The sequence below is a fragment of the Jaculus jaculus genome, chromosome 6, assembly GCF_020740685.1.
Source record: "Jaculus jaculus isolate mJacJac1 chromosome 6, mJacJac1.mat.Y.cur, whole genome shotgun sequence".
Classification (NCBI taxonomy): Eukaryota; Metazoa; Chordata; class Mammalia; order Rodentia; family Dipodidae; genus Jaculus; species Jaculus jaculus.
This window is the reverse complement of record NC_059107.1, coordinates 88,045,764-88,060,464: the sequence shown is the minus strand read 5'-3', so window position 1 is coordinate 88,060,464 and position 14,701 is coordinate 88,045,764. Positions and strand designations below refer to the sequence as shown.

At 42.9% G+C, this 14,701-nt stretch overlaps 1 protein-coding gene across 3 annotated transcripts in view; it reads left to right on the top strand.

The window, feature by feature from the left end:
* The first annotated feature begins 1,574 nt into the window (after positions 1 to 1,574).
* Scaf11 (SR-related CTD associated factor 11) overlaps positions 1,575 to 14,701 on the top strand; it is a 72,289-nt gene continuing 59,162 nt past the window's right edge. For 2 of the 3 annotated variants that reach the window (XM_045151808.1, XM_045151807.1), the window contains exon 1: positions 1,575 to 1,697. The gene's annotated coding sequence lies outside the window, so the exon portion shown is untranslated. The remainder of the gene's footprint in view (positions 1,698 to 14,701) is intronic. The other variant, XM_045151806.1, reaches the window with a different exon arrangement.

The following is a 14,701-nucleotide window of genomic DNA, read 5'->3' as shown; positions in this document are numbered from 1 at the left end:
ATATTTTCATCAGGAGTTACTCTCATAGGTAAGATTTTCTAGGATGAATTCTATTGATCATACACTGGAGAGCTACACTTATTCTCTTGGGTGGCCCACAACAATGCCTTTTGGTTTGATTCTAATCATAAAGTCTTGGAACACCTACTTTCACAGATTCTCTTAAAAACCCTTATCAAGATCCTTATAATGCACTATTTGCTCTGATGTGGCAAAGAAACTTCATAACCATTTTTCCTCTGGATCACTGCTCTCTCAAATATTCCAAATAATAGCGAAGCCATCTGAAGTCCAAAACACACCAAACACATCGTGAAACTGCACACTGACAGGCCAGGTTTTAATTCCTGCATTCCTTGCAGCAGTCATTTACCACGTCCCCATAGGTGTTCAGCTGTCACGAACATGGTAAGACTACGCACTAATCTTCACAGTTGAGGCACGCGAGGGCGACTGGGTCAGTGTGCAGCAGGGCGATGGCAGCCAGCAGGCTGGGAGAAGGTGGGAAGGCGCCCAAGTCAGTGATCGCAAGGAACTTGACCCCAGGACCGCAATAAAGGCGGGGGCGGGGAGAGCTTCGTCCGCGGGGCTCCACAGCTGACGTGCGGCGGGGACCGGGAGGACTCGAGACCGGGCGCTGAGGGCCAGAACAGGTGCGTTTGCTGACACGGTCCATGAGAGGAACGGCGCGGCTGAAGAAAAGCCTACCAAAATACTTCTGAGGTCAAGCAAACGCCCCCAGGGCCGACTCCACAGTGGCATTCACGTTCCCATCGCGCCCTCACAGAAAGCGCGCTCGTTCAACTTGAGATGTAAGATCAGACTCTGGGAAAACATACCCGGGGCTCTGAGAGTCACGGGTCCCCAGGCGCTGGTGGTCTCGTACACCGCCACCAGGCGGAAGAAAAGTGAGCCTGCAAGGTGCCCACGCTACATCCTTCCCGCGCGTGGGCCCTGGGGCGGGCGGGCCAAGCAGCTGTGTGAGAACCCCACCCGCGACAGCAGCCATCGTGTCTTCCCCCATCAGGTTACTGTGGAGAGCACTGGCGAAGCCTCACCCGCGGTCTCTCCACAACCTCGCCTCCTCCTCGGAGAAGGCCCGGAAAGACCTCCGAAGCAGCCGCGCATGCGCCCAGAGCCCTGAGCCTGCGGGGGGCGGGCCGGGCAAGATGTTTCCCAGAAGCCTTTGCCACTCGCCGCGGCCCTTCCTCTGTCGCCCAGGCGCGCGACGTGGCCCCACCCACCAGGGCCTCCCTCCCCCGCGGCAGCCGGCCGGCGACCCCTGGCGGTCTCGGGGAGCACTGCGGACGTGTCCGCCGAGCCCAGCGAGCAGTCGGCGTTTGGCGGGTGCCGCCGCCGCCGTCGTCACCACCGCGCGCCGACCTGTGGCGGCGCGGCCGAGCGAGGCGGGGGGAGGAGAGGAGGGAGAGGAGGGAGGGAGAGGAGGGAGGGAGGGAGGGGAGGCTAGGCGAGGCGGGGGAGGGGAGCGGCGGTGGCGCAAGCGGCACGGAGCAGCGCTGCCCGGTCGGTCCGCTCGTTCGGCCGCCTGCTGCCCACCCTGCCGGTCCAGCGGCGGCCCCGCGCCCTCGTGCATGCCCGGCGACCGCGGGTGTCTATGCTGCGGAACTTAGCGGCGGGTGACGGACAGCTGCGTGGGAGCCGTCGCCGCGAAGCGCGCGCCCGGACCTCGGCCTGGGGTAAACACGGGCCGGCCCCAGGGCGGGGTGGGCTTGGGCGGCCGTGGGCGCGGGGAGGGGTCTCGATGCCGGAGGAAGTTTGGACCTCGCGCGGCCGGGGAGGCGCCCTGCGCCCGCTGGAAAGTTGGCACTCAGTGTTCCCGGGCAAGGGAGGCTGCACCGGGAGGCCCTGGCCCTCGGCGACGGACGTCCTGCCCGGCCGCAGCCCCCCTCGGTACCCCGTCCCATTTCCTGCCTGTGGCCTACGTGACTGGCGCGGCCGAGCCCGCCCCCAGCCGGGAGCGGAGCCTTGCGCGCGGCGGAAGGGGCTCCACGCGGGGACCTCCGCGCGGCCCCGCTCCCCCGGCCCTGGAGACGTGTCCCGTGGGGCTTCCGGGCGCTCCCCACCACGCTCGGCTGTGCCGGGGACGCTCGGCTGGCTCCGGGCGCTCAGCCTTCACGCCCGCCAGTGAAACCAAACTTTACTCGCTTGACCTCTCCCGTGCGCGAGCGGGAGCGCTGCGGAGCTCGCGCTTCCGAGCATCGGTCTCTCGCCTCACTTCCCCTACTGCAAACTCTCTCCACCTCTGCCTCGTTTTTCAACCTGCTCCCTCGGCTGACAACTCGCTGGAAGCTAATCCCTCACTCACCCCGTGGTTAGGCTTAACAATTTTGAGCCAGTTCCAAATTGGCTCATGAGGCCAGCTTGTCCTCCACACGTAGTTTAGGATGCTGTTTTAAAAGACACTTGATTAAAATATACCGATTGAACTGGTGAATTTAAAAATAATCCCCGCATATTGATATGTGCACGTGATACTGTCTTACACTAGTATATAACTGGTTATATTAACATAATTAGGTAGTACATTGTAAATATATGTAACGATACAATATGTGATATATGTAATTACAATTTGTATATCCTATATTAGTATATAATACTGTAGTGCCTCTGAGTTTAGCCTTTTGCCTGCATTTTTGGGTTACATTTAGATTATCCTTATTGTGCTTCCCAGTGAACTAAGGTACTGATGAGAAAGTTTTCTTTTTTGTTTGTTTGTTTTTTCCAGGCTGATCTGGAATTCACTATATAGTCTCAGGGTGGCCTTGAACTCACAGCGATCCTCCCGAGTGCTGGAATTAAAGGCGTGTGTCACCATGCCCAGAGAAAGTTATTAATATGATGCTTTGGTAGTAGATGTTGATCTTGAATTTCCTCCAGTTTGGCAGTTTCTTTCTAATTTAGGGGAAAACATATTAATAAGTGTGTTTTCTCATTTTCAGAGAAAAGATAATTCATGTAGACAGCTACCAGACTGCTGAAGACAATATATTCTTAAATAACTTGGCTTTTTAAATTTTACTGGTGATTGCATTAAAATTCCAGTGTGTAAGCAAGTCTCTTCTAGGCATTTGCTTTCTCAACTCTGCTCTCTGACGCTTGACTTAAACATTTAACTATTTTTCTTTTGGTTAAAACCTGAAGGAAAAAGTCTGTAGGCCTTGTTTTTGTTTTCTTTTAACTGATTTAATGTGAATTTTTAAAATGACTTTGGATTTATTTGTTGTACATTAGTGTATCAAAGATGATGCCTTATGTTTCTGCAGTTGAATTTTGAAAAGATTAGCCGTTCTTACTGTAGCTTCATTTAGTTCTTGGTGCTTGTAAATAAGTTCACAATCATTCACTTTCACACTAAGGGACTGTTTTTTGTCTGAGAGAAAAGAAGCTTATTGACTTTCTGAACAAGAAAGACTGTAAACTTCTCATTTCCAAACTGGTACTTGTACAGTTGCTTAACTGATAGTACAGAAATCAAAGTTTAAAAAATTATTCATCCATAGTATTCAGTATCATTATAAGTGAGCCCATTTAACTTTGGCTTTTAGCTATTTATTATTATCAGTTGTCCCTTCCAACCTGTAGAACATAGCTGTCCAGCAGACATTACTGTGATGGGGTAAATACATTGACTGCACTGCCCAGCATAGTAGTTGATGGCAGGAGAACTTGAAATGTGGCTAATAACCATCAGGGAACTGAAAGAGTGCTGTTACTTTATTGGATTGAGGCAGTTACAGATACAAAGGTCATTGAGAATCTCATAATAAAGCATAGTTTTCTAGCAAGTAGAAGTGAAAATATGTTCTTCATTTTGAAGCACTGCTTTGGTCAATGACTTTCAAATGTAAATTTTGTAGGTAATTTAAAACCAGCCATTTTAAACTTTCAGAATAGTTCCAAGTATATAGTTCAAGTACCCTTGTTACATCAGATAAACGTAAGGACTTTCCGTTACATAATTATACTATAAACATCAAGGTCAAAAAATTAAGTTGTATTAACTGCCATCTAACCTCAAACCTTATTAGTGTTGCCAATATCTGTAACAATTTATCTTAATAAGAAAAGGGTCCAACTGTTTCATTCTACTAACTTTTTAGACTCCTTTAACCTAGGTAAATTGAAAATCCCTCATTCTTATCTTGACTTCCATGACCTTGATACTCACTAAAGACTTGTAAATCATTGTACCATGTTTCTCAATTTGAGTTTGGCTGGTATTTGGCTGATCTGATAGGATTCAAAGTGTGTACTTTTGACAATTGTGAAGTGTTTTCATGACATCCTGTCAGCTTATGATTTCTGTTTGTTCCATTACACTGGCAGTGTGCATTTTGATCACTTGCTATATAAAGTTCATATTTCCCCTGGGCCTGGTGGTGTACATCTAGTACTTGGGAGGCAGAGGTAGGAGGATTGCTGTGGGTTCGAGGCCACCTGAGACTACATAGTGAATTTCAGGTTAGCCTGGACTAGACTGAAACCCTACCTCAAAAGACCAAAAAAAGGCTGGGCATGGTGGCGCACGCCTTTAATCCCAGCACTTGGGAGGCAGAGGTAGGAGGATCACCATGAGTTTGAGGCCACCCTGAGATTGCATAGTGAATTCCAAGTTAGCCTGGGCCAGAGTAAGACCCTATCTCACTAAAAACCAAAAAAAAAAAAAAAAAAAAGACCAAAAAAAAAAAAAGTTCATTTTTTCCCCCTTAGTAATTAATAGGTGTTTTGTGGGGAAGTATTTTAAAGTTTTTTTTTTTTATTTAAAAATTTTTTTTTAAAGTTCTTTTTTTAAATCCTATGACAGTAAGATAAAAATTAGCTCATCTCTCCCCCCCTTTTTGATAAAGGTTTAGTAGTCAATCAGACCTATTGATAATACTGATTGTCACTTTAATAGGTAATTTATATCCTCGGACTAGTTTCTTTACCTATTTCAATTTTTAGTTTTTAAAACATTGAAAAAATAGTTATTTACTTGAGCAAAAGAGGGAAAGAAAGAGGCTGGAGAGATGGCTTAGCAGTTAAGCAGTTGCCTGTGAAGCCTAAGGGACCCGGTTCGAGGTTCAAGGCTTGATTCCCCAGGACCCACATTAGCCAGAGGCACAAGGGGGCACACGTGTCTGGAGTTTGCAGTGGCTGGAAGCCCTGGTGCACCCATTCTCTCTCTCTCTCTCTCTCTCTCTCTCTATCTGCCTCCTCCTCTCTGTCGTTCTCAAATAAATAAATAAAAATAAACAAACAAAAAAAAATTAAAAAAAGAAAAAAAGAAAGAGGCAGATGGAGAATAGTCACTCCAGGACCTCTATCCACTGCAAACGAACTTAAGATGCATACCCCAGTTGGTGAATCTGGCTTTATGTGGGTCCTGGGGAATCGAGCCTGGGTCCTTAGGGTTTGCAAGCTAGTACCTTACTCAGCCATCTCTCCAGCCCCCTATTTCAGTTTTTAAATAACATTTACTTATGTTTGGTGATAATAGCGGCTAACTTACTTAATTTCTCTTTTATATATTCTTGGTCTCTCCGTTTAGAGAGTGATTACTTTTTAGGCCTTTTTTCTTTTTCTTTTTCTTTTTTTTTTTAAAGGTTGGGTCTCATTCCAGCCCAGGCTGACCTGGAACTTACTCTGTAGTCTCAGGCTGACCTCAAACTCCAAAGCGACTCTCCTACTTCTGCCTCCCCAGTGTTGAGATTAAAGGCGTGTGCCATCATGTCCACCTCAAGCCTTTTAAATCTTTTTTATCATTATTATTTTATTTTATTTAGTAGTTATTTATGTGACAGAAAGAGAGAATGGGCACTCCAGGACCTTTAGCCACTGCAAAAGAACTCCAGAGGTATGTGCCACCATTTACATTTGGTTTATGTGGGTCCCGGGAGTCGAACCTGGGTTCTTAGGCTTTGCAGGCAAGTGCTTTAACTGCTAAGCTACCTCTCTAGCCATTAAGCCTTTTTTTAAAAAAAAATTATTTATTTATTTGAGAGCGACAGACACAGAGAGAAAGACAGATGGAGGGGGAGAGAGAGAATGGGCGCGCCAGGGCTTCCAGCCTCTGCAAACGAACTCCAGACGCGTGCGCCCCCTTGTGCATCTGGCTAACGTGGGACCTGGGGGACCGAGCCTCGAACCGGGGTCCTTAGGCTTCACAGGCAAGCGCTTAACCGCTAAGCCATCTCTCCAGCCCCATTAAGCCTTTTTAATATAGTGTTTTGATGCTCAGTGTTGGTGTTTTCATATTTTTACCATGTACCTTTTTGAAGAGTGAGTGTAGAAAGATATGCTAGAATAGCATTGCCTGGTTAAAGTAGGCATTCTGTCTTCCATGAAGCTGTGCTTTGGGTTCGTTAGTATCTGTGTCTGTTACAATAGGTAAAGCCTGGCCTATGCTCTTGGAGAGCTTAGTCTTAATTAGACTTTCTTACTATCATCCAGTGTTGGTTTTTCCTTTCTGTCCTAACTACTTTTTCTTACTTCCTTTTTCTCTCTTATTTACTGCTAACTACCTTCAAAACCTGTAGTTTATCTCAAATTATGCTCAAAGTATATAAGTTAAAAAATGTTTATGTATATATAAATTAGAGAGAGGCAGACTTAGTGATTTTTCTCCTTTTTCTGTAGAACAATTAAATCCTAGCTTGAACTTAAAGTCCCTTTACTTTGTGGATCATAATTATTTGCCCTCACCTTCTGCTGCTCTATTGGATAAATTCTGACTAAATTAGTTCTGATATTTTAAACCTTCATGTATACCTCTGCCCTTTACATTTTTTCTTTACTCTCATTATTCAACAGCTACTTCTTTCTGAAATTATTGGGATTTCCTTACCCATATATCACACTTGGCACTTTTGCATGCTGGTTACCTTGTACATGTTCTGAATCTTATTTAGCCAACTCTGCTTCTGCCAGGAAGGGGCATAGTATCTTCATCTGTTTTTATGTTCCAATTCTAGGGTTGAAACCCTGAGTGTGATAGTTGTTAAGTGGCAACAAGTTCGATGACAAATGAAAACATTAAAGAGAACATTCAAGGCAACACTACTTTGAAAATTCTCTGGGACAGTGAAGTAGCTTACAAATGTTACTACATTTGTTGTTACCATTACCTGTTGCTGGACAAATATCCAACCAGAAGCAACTTACCGGAGGAAAGGCTTACAGAATCCAGGGGAAAAACCATTAATGATGGAAGAAGCTGACTCATGTCCATAGATTCATAGCAGAGACACCATCAAAACAGCCAGCAAACTTAAACTTTAGAGGTCAAACTTCTGAACAACACACCTTAGGGTTGGAAATAAGATCTGCCCCCAGTGACACTCTCCAGCAGGCTACTGGAGACTCAAGTTGCAAGCTCAATCATTTAATTTTTATTTTATTTTAATCTTGAGGTAGGGTCTAGCAATGGCCCAGGCTGACCTGGAATTCACTATCTAGTCTCAGGCTGGCCTCCAGCTCACAGTAATCCTCCTACCTCTGCCTCCTGAGTGCTGGGATTAAATGTTTGTAGCGCCACACCAGGCATAAACTCAATAAAAAATACCTGAGCCTTGGGGCCATATATTCAAACAGCAATTTCCTTTTTCATTTTCATTTTTAAAATTTATTTTACTTACTTGAGAGAGAGAGGAAGACAGAGAGACTGAATGAGAATGATCACACCTTCAGCCACTGAACAAACTGCAGATGCATGTGCCACCTTGTGCATCTGGCTTGTGTGGGTCTGGGGAATTGAACCTGGGTCCTTCGCAGGTGTGGTAGTTTTATTAGGTGTCCCCCATAAACTTAGGTGTTCTGAATGCTAGGTTTCTAGCTGATGGGGATTTGGGAATTAACACCTCCAGGAGGCAGTGTATTGTTGGGGGCGGGCTTATGGGTATTACAGCCAATGTTCCCTTGCTAGTGTTTGGCATACTCTCCTGTTATCCATCTTATGTGGGCCAGAAGGTGATGTCCACTCTCTGTTCATGCCATTGTTTCCCCCTGCCATCATGGAGCTTTCCCTTGAGCCCGTAAACCAAAATAAATTTCTTCTTCCCACAAGCTGCTCTTGGTTGGGTGATTTCTACCAGCAATGTGAACCTGACTGTAACAACAGGCAAACGCCTTAACCTCTAAGCCATCTCTCCAGCCCTCAAACAGCACTTTCTCTGCTTAGGTAACCTGTTAGACAGATGTTTCTGTAAAACTGCTATTCTAATGGAATAAGTATTAATATGTTCTCTATTCAAATAAAGTTTGCTTTATTTTTCAAGGAAACACATTTAGTATTTAATAGTATAGAAGTTAACTCACAACACATTTGTGAAAATATATTTTAAAAGAACAACTGTGTTATAGGCTGGAGGTATAACTCACTTGATAGAGTGGTCACTCTTACTGAGTTCAGTTTCTCTGTACAGTGTTAACCACTTACAGTTTGTGCACACTTGTAATACCAGCTCTTGAGTTGTGGAAACAGGAGGACCAGATGTTTCTCTTTGGTTGTATAGCAAATTTAGGGCAGCCTGAGACACACGAGACTGTCTTAGAACCAAAAAAAAATCCCAGCCATTTTAGAAAAGGAGTCTTTATGCTTTAAGATTTCTCAGACATAGAACTTTATGATTCCATTGCCTTTAATGCATACCCATAGATTGAGGGATATAATTTGTCGTTTAGTGTGTCAAGAATATATTGTTTACATGTAGTATAAGTATATGTAGTAATAATTGTATTAAACTGAATGATACATGATTGTCCCTTATTTCCTGCTTTTTTAGGTTCTGTGAATACGTTTAATTTTCTCTGACCATTAGACCTTTCTGTGATCAGTCTGTCCTGTTCCTTTCTTTTTTTTTAAATTTTTTTTGGGCTGGAGAGATGGCTTAGCGGTTAAGCGCTTGCCTGTGAAGCCTAAGGACCCCGGTTCGAGGCTCAGTTCCCCAGGTCCCATGTTAGCCAGATGCACAAGGGGGCGCACGCATCTGGAGTTCGTTTGCAGAGGCTGGAAGCCCTGGCGTGCCCATTCCCTCTGTCTCCCTCTATCTGTCTTTCTCTCTGTGTCTGTCGCTCTCAAATAAAATAAAATTAAAAAAAAATTTTTTTTGTTTATTTTTATTTACTTATTTGAGAACAACAGATAAAGAGAGAAAGAGGCAGGTAAAGAGACAGGGAATGGGCATGCCAGGGCCTCCAACCACTGCAAATGAACTCTAGATGCGTGCGCCCCCTTGTGCATCTGCCTAACGTGGGTCCTGGGGAATCGAGCCTTGAACCTGGGTTCTTAGGCTTCACAGGCAAGTGATTTCCTGCTAAGCCATCTCTCCAACCCCTGTTCCTTTCTTAACACAAAAGATTTTGGGTTACTATTGAATTCGCAATTAGTTTAGGACACTTAAGTTATAGGTAGAGACAGCCACAGCATACTTTAATCCCCTTCCCAGGAATTCAGTCCTCAGTTGAGTCACCACTTGGGGGCCTTTACCCCTTTCCCCATTTTAATTTTTTTAAAAGTGAATGGTATTTTTTTTAGACTTTTTACATCTTTTTAATTTTTTTAAAATTTATTTGAGAGGGAGACAGAGAATGGACCTGCCAGGGCTTCTAGTCACTGCAAATGAATTCCAGGTGCATGTACCACCTTGTGCATCTGGCTTATGTGGGCCCTGGGGAATTGAACCTGGGTCCTTTGGCTTGGCAGGCAAGTGCCTTAACCTCTAAGCCATTCCCCCAGCCAAGTGAATGGTTTTAAATTTTTAAAAAATTTATTTGGAGTTCATTTGCAGTGGTTAGAGGCCCTGGCAGGCTCATTCTGTCTCTCCCTCTCTCTCAAATAAATAAAAATAAAAAAAAATATTTAAAAATAAAGGCATGTGCCCCAATGCCCAGCTCTTAGAATCTTCTTAATTTCCTGTAATCCACATATCAATTCTTGGGATTATTTCCTTATTGTCTGTGCTTATATCTTCATATGTTTTGTTCTGTGATTGCAGTTTGAGTTTTAGGTCTTTGGTCCATTTTGAAATGCTTTTTGTGAAGGGTGAGAGATACGAATTTCTTGTGGAAATCCAGTTTCTTAAGCATCATTTGTTGAAGAGGTGGTCTTTTCTTCAGTGCATGTTGTATAGACAGGTTTGTCAAAAATTAGGTGGCTGTAAACTGGGTGTGGTGGCTCCCACCTGTAATCTCAACATTTGGGAGACTGAAGCTGGAGGATCTCTGAATTAAAGTGCTATAGAGTGAGTTCCAAGTTAGCCTTGGCTAGGCTAGAGATGACTTTGCTTCAACAAACAAACAAACAAACAAACAAACAAACAAACAAACATAAAGGAGCAGGCCTTTAATCCCAGCACTCAGGAAGCAGGGGTAGGAGGATCGCTGTGAGTTTGAGGTCAGCCTCAGACTATATAGGTAATTCCAGGTCAGCCTGGGCTAGACCCAGACCCTACCTTGAAAAACCAAAGTGTATGTGTATGTAACTGTGAGTTTGTTTTTAGGTCCTCTATTCTAGACCATTGGTCTGCAGGTTTGCTTTTGTGCCTGTATCATGCTGTTTTTGTTCTGTGGCTGTGTTAGTATAATTTGAGATTGGGTACTGTGATAACCTCTTTTTTATTTTTTTTCTGAAATATTTTTATTTATTTGCAAGGAGGGGAATGGGAGAGAGGGAGAAGGAGAGAATAGGCATATCAAGGTCTTCTGCCACTGCAAATGAACTCCAGATGCTTGTGCCACTTAGTGCATGTGACTTTACTTGGGTATTGGGGAACCAAACCCAGGCTGTTGGGTTTTGTAGGTAAGTACCTTTAGCCTGTGTTATACTTCTAGATTTTCCAACATTGTTCTTTTTGTTAAGGATTGTTTTAGCTATCATGTTTTTTTTTGGAGGTAGGGTCTCACTCTAGCTCAGGCTGACCTGGAATTCGCAATGTAGTCTCAGGGTGACCTTGAACTCACGGAGATCCTCCCAACTCTGCCACCACGCCCAGCTTATTATTAAGATTTTTTTTTTTTAATTTTATTTTTGGTTTTTCGAAGTAGGGTCTCACTCTGGCCCAGACTGACCTGGAATTCACTATGGAGTCTCAGGGTGGCCTTGAACTCACGGCGATCCTCCTACCTCTGCCTCCCCAGTGCTGGGATTAAAGGCGTGCCCCACCACGCCCGGCTTATTAAGATTTTTTTAATCAAATATTCTTTAATTTCACAGACAACAATATGAAACAATCATAACAGTTTTTGTGGTTTTTTTTTTTTTTTTTTTTTTTGAATTTTCGAGGTAGGGTCTCACTACAGCCAAGGCTGACCTGGAATTCACTATGGAGTCTCAGGGTGGCCTCGAACTCATGGCAATCCTCCTACCTCTGCCTCCCCAGTGCTGGGATTAAAGGCATGCGCCACCACGCCCGGCGAAACAATCATCATTCTCACGGATAAGCCCAGTCATCTGTAGCTAGGATCCACATATGAGAAAGAACATGTGGCGTTCGGCTTTCTGGGTCTGGGTTACCTCACTTAGTATAATCCTTTCCAGGTCCATCCATTTTTCTGCAAATTTCATAACTTCATTTTTCTTTACCGCTGAGTAGAACTCCATTGTATAAACGTGCCACATCTTCATTATCCACTCATCAGTTGAGGGACATCTAGGCTAGTTCCATTTCCCAGCTATTATAAATTGAGCAGCAATAAACATGGTTGAGCATGTACTTCTAAGGAAATGAGATGAGTCCTTAGGATATATGCCTAGGAGTGCTATAGCTGGGTTATATGGTAGATCAATCTTTAGCTGTTTTAGGAACCTCCACACTGATTTCCACAATGGCTGGACCAGATTGCATTCCCACCAGCAGTGTAGAAGGGTTCCTCTTTTTCCACATCCCCACCAACATTTATGATCATTTGTTTTCATGATGGTGGCCAATCTGACAGGAGTGAGATGGAATCTCAATGTAGTTTTAATCTGCATTTCCCTGATGACTAATGACGTAGAACATATTTTTAGATGCTTATATGCCATTAGTATTTCTTCCTCTGAGAATGCTCTATTTAGCTCCATAGCCCATTTTTTTTAAAGTTTTTATTTATTTATTTATTTGAGAGCGACAGACACAGAGAGAAAGACAGGTAGAGGGAGAGAGAGAGAATGGGCGCGCCAGGGCTTCCGGCCTCTGCAAACAAACTCCAGATGCGTGCGCCCCCTTGTGCATCTGGCTAACGTGGGACCTGGGGAACCGAGCCTCGAACCGGGGTCCTTAGGCTTCACAGGCAAGCGCTTAACCGCTACGCCATCTCTCCAGCCCATCCATAGCCCATTTTTTGATTGGCTTGTTTGATTCCTTATTATTTAACTTTTTGAGTTCTTTGTATATCCTAGATATTAATCCTCTATCAGATATTTCGCTGGCGAAGATTTTTTCCCATTCTGTAGGTTGCTTCTTTGCTTTTTTCACTGTGTCCTTTGCAGTGCAAAATCTTTGTAATTTCATTAATCTGTGGTTTTATTGCCTGAGCAGTTGGGGTTGTATTCAGAAAGTCTTTGCCAAGACCAATATGTTGGAGGGTTTCCCCTACTTTTTCCTCTAGCAGTTTCAGAGTTTCAGGTCTGATGTTAAGGTCTTTAATCCATTTGGATTTAATTCTTGTGCATGGCAAGAGAGAAGAATCTATTTTCATCCTTCTACAGATATATATCCGGTTTTCCCAACACCATTTGCTGAAGAGGCTGTCTTTTCTCCAATGGGTATTTTGGGCATTTTTATCGAATATCAGGTGGCTATAGCTATTTGGGCTTACATCTGGGTCCTCTATTCTGTTCCACTGATCGACATGTCTGTTTTTGTGCCAGTACCATGCTGTTTTTGTTACTGTGGCTCTGTAGTATAGGTTAAAATCAGGTATGGTGATACCACCAGCCTCTTTTTTGTTGCTTAGTATTATTTTAGATATTCGAGGTTTTTTGTGATTCCAAGTGAATTTTTGAATTGTTTTTTTCTATTTCCATGTGGAATGCTTTTGGAATTTTGATAGGGATTGCATTAAATGTGTAGATTACTTTTGGTAAGATTGTCATTTTCACAACATTGATTCTTCCAATCCAGGAACAGGGGATGTTTCTCCACTTTCTAGTGTCTTCTGCAATTTCTCACTTGAGTGTTTTAAAGTTCTCATTGTATAGATTGTTTACTTCCTTGGTTAGGTTTATTGCAAGGTACTTTATTTTTTTTTTTTTTGATGCAATTGTGAATGGGAGCGATTCTCTGATTTCATCCTCTGTGTGTTTGTTGTTAGCATATATGAAGGCTACTGATTTCTGTGTATTTATTTTGTATCCTGCTACATGGCTGTTGGTTTTGATCAGCTCTAACAGTATGCTAGTAGAGTTTTTAGGGCCCTTTATGTATAGAATCATGTCATCTGCAAATAATGATAACTTGATTTTTTCCTTTCCAATTTGTATCCCTTTTATGTGTGTCTCTTGCCTTATTGCTATGGCTAAGACTTCCAAAACTATATTAAATAGAAGTGGGGACAGTGGACACCCTTGTCTTGTTCCTGATTTTAGTGGAAAAGCTTCCAGTTTTTCCCCATTTAGTAATATGTTGGCTGTAGGCTTGTCATAAATAGCTTTTATTATATTGAGATATGTTGCTTCTATTCCCAGTCTCTGTAGGACTTTTATCATGAAGGGATGTTGGATTTTGTCAAATGCTTTCTCTGTGTCCAATGAGATGATCTTGTGATTTTTGTCCTTCAACCCATTTATATAATGTATAACATTTATAGATTTGCGTATATTGAACCATCCCTACATCTCTGGGATAAAGCCTACTTGGTCAGGGTGAATGATCTTTTTGATATATTCTTGTATTCTGTTTGCCAATAGTTTGTTGAGAATTTTTGCATCTATGTGCATAAGGGAGATTGGTCTGTAATTTTCTTTTTTTGTTCTATCTTTGCCTGGTTTTGGTATCAGGGTGATGCTGGCCTCATAGAAGGAGTTTGGTACAATTCCTTCTTTTTCTATTTCCTGGAAAAGCTTAAGAAGCAATGGTGTAAGCTCGTCCTTAAAGGTCTGGTAAAATTCAGCAGTGAATCCATCCGGGTCTGGGCTTTTTTTAGTTGGGAGATTATTGATAACTGTTCAGATCTCCATGTTTGTTATAGGTCTATTTAAGTGATTAATCTCATTTTGATTTAATTTAGGTAGGTCATATAAATCAAGGCAATCATCCATTTCTTTCAGATTTTCATACTTTTTTTATAGTATGTCCCTATGATTTTTTGAATTTCTCTGGAATCTGTTGTGATGTTACCTTTTTCATCTCTGATTTTATTAATTTGTGTCTCTTCTCTTTCTTTTGGTCATATTTGCTAAGGGTTTATCAATCTTGTTTATCCTTTCAAAGAACCAACTCTTTGTTTCATTAATTCTTTGGATTGTTCTTTTTGTTTCTATTTCATTAATTTCTGCCCTAATCCTTATTATTTCTTCCCGTCTACTGATTTTTGGTTTGCCTTGTTCTTCTTTTTCCAAGGCTTTAAGGTGAAGCATTAGGTCGTTTACTTGCAACCTTTCTAATTTCTTTTTTTTTTTTTTTTAAAGTCAAGCCTGTATTTTTTTAAATTATTTATTTATTTATTTATTTGAGAGCGACAGACACAGAGAGAAAAACAGATAGAGGGAGAGAGAGAG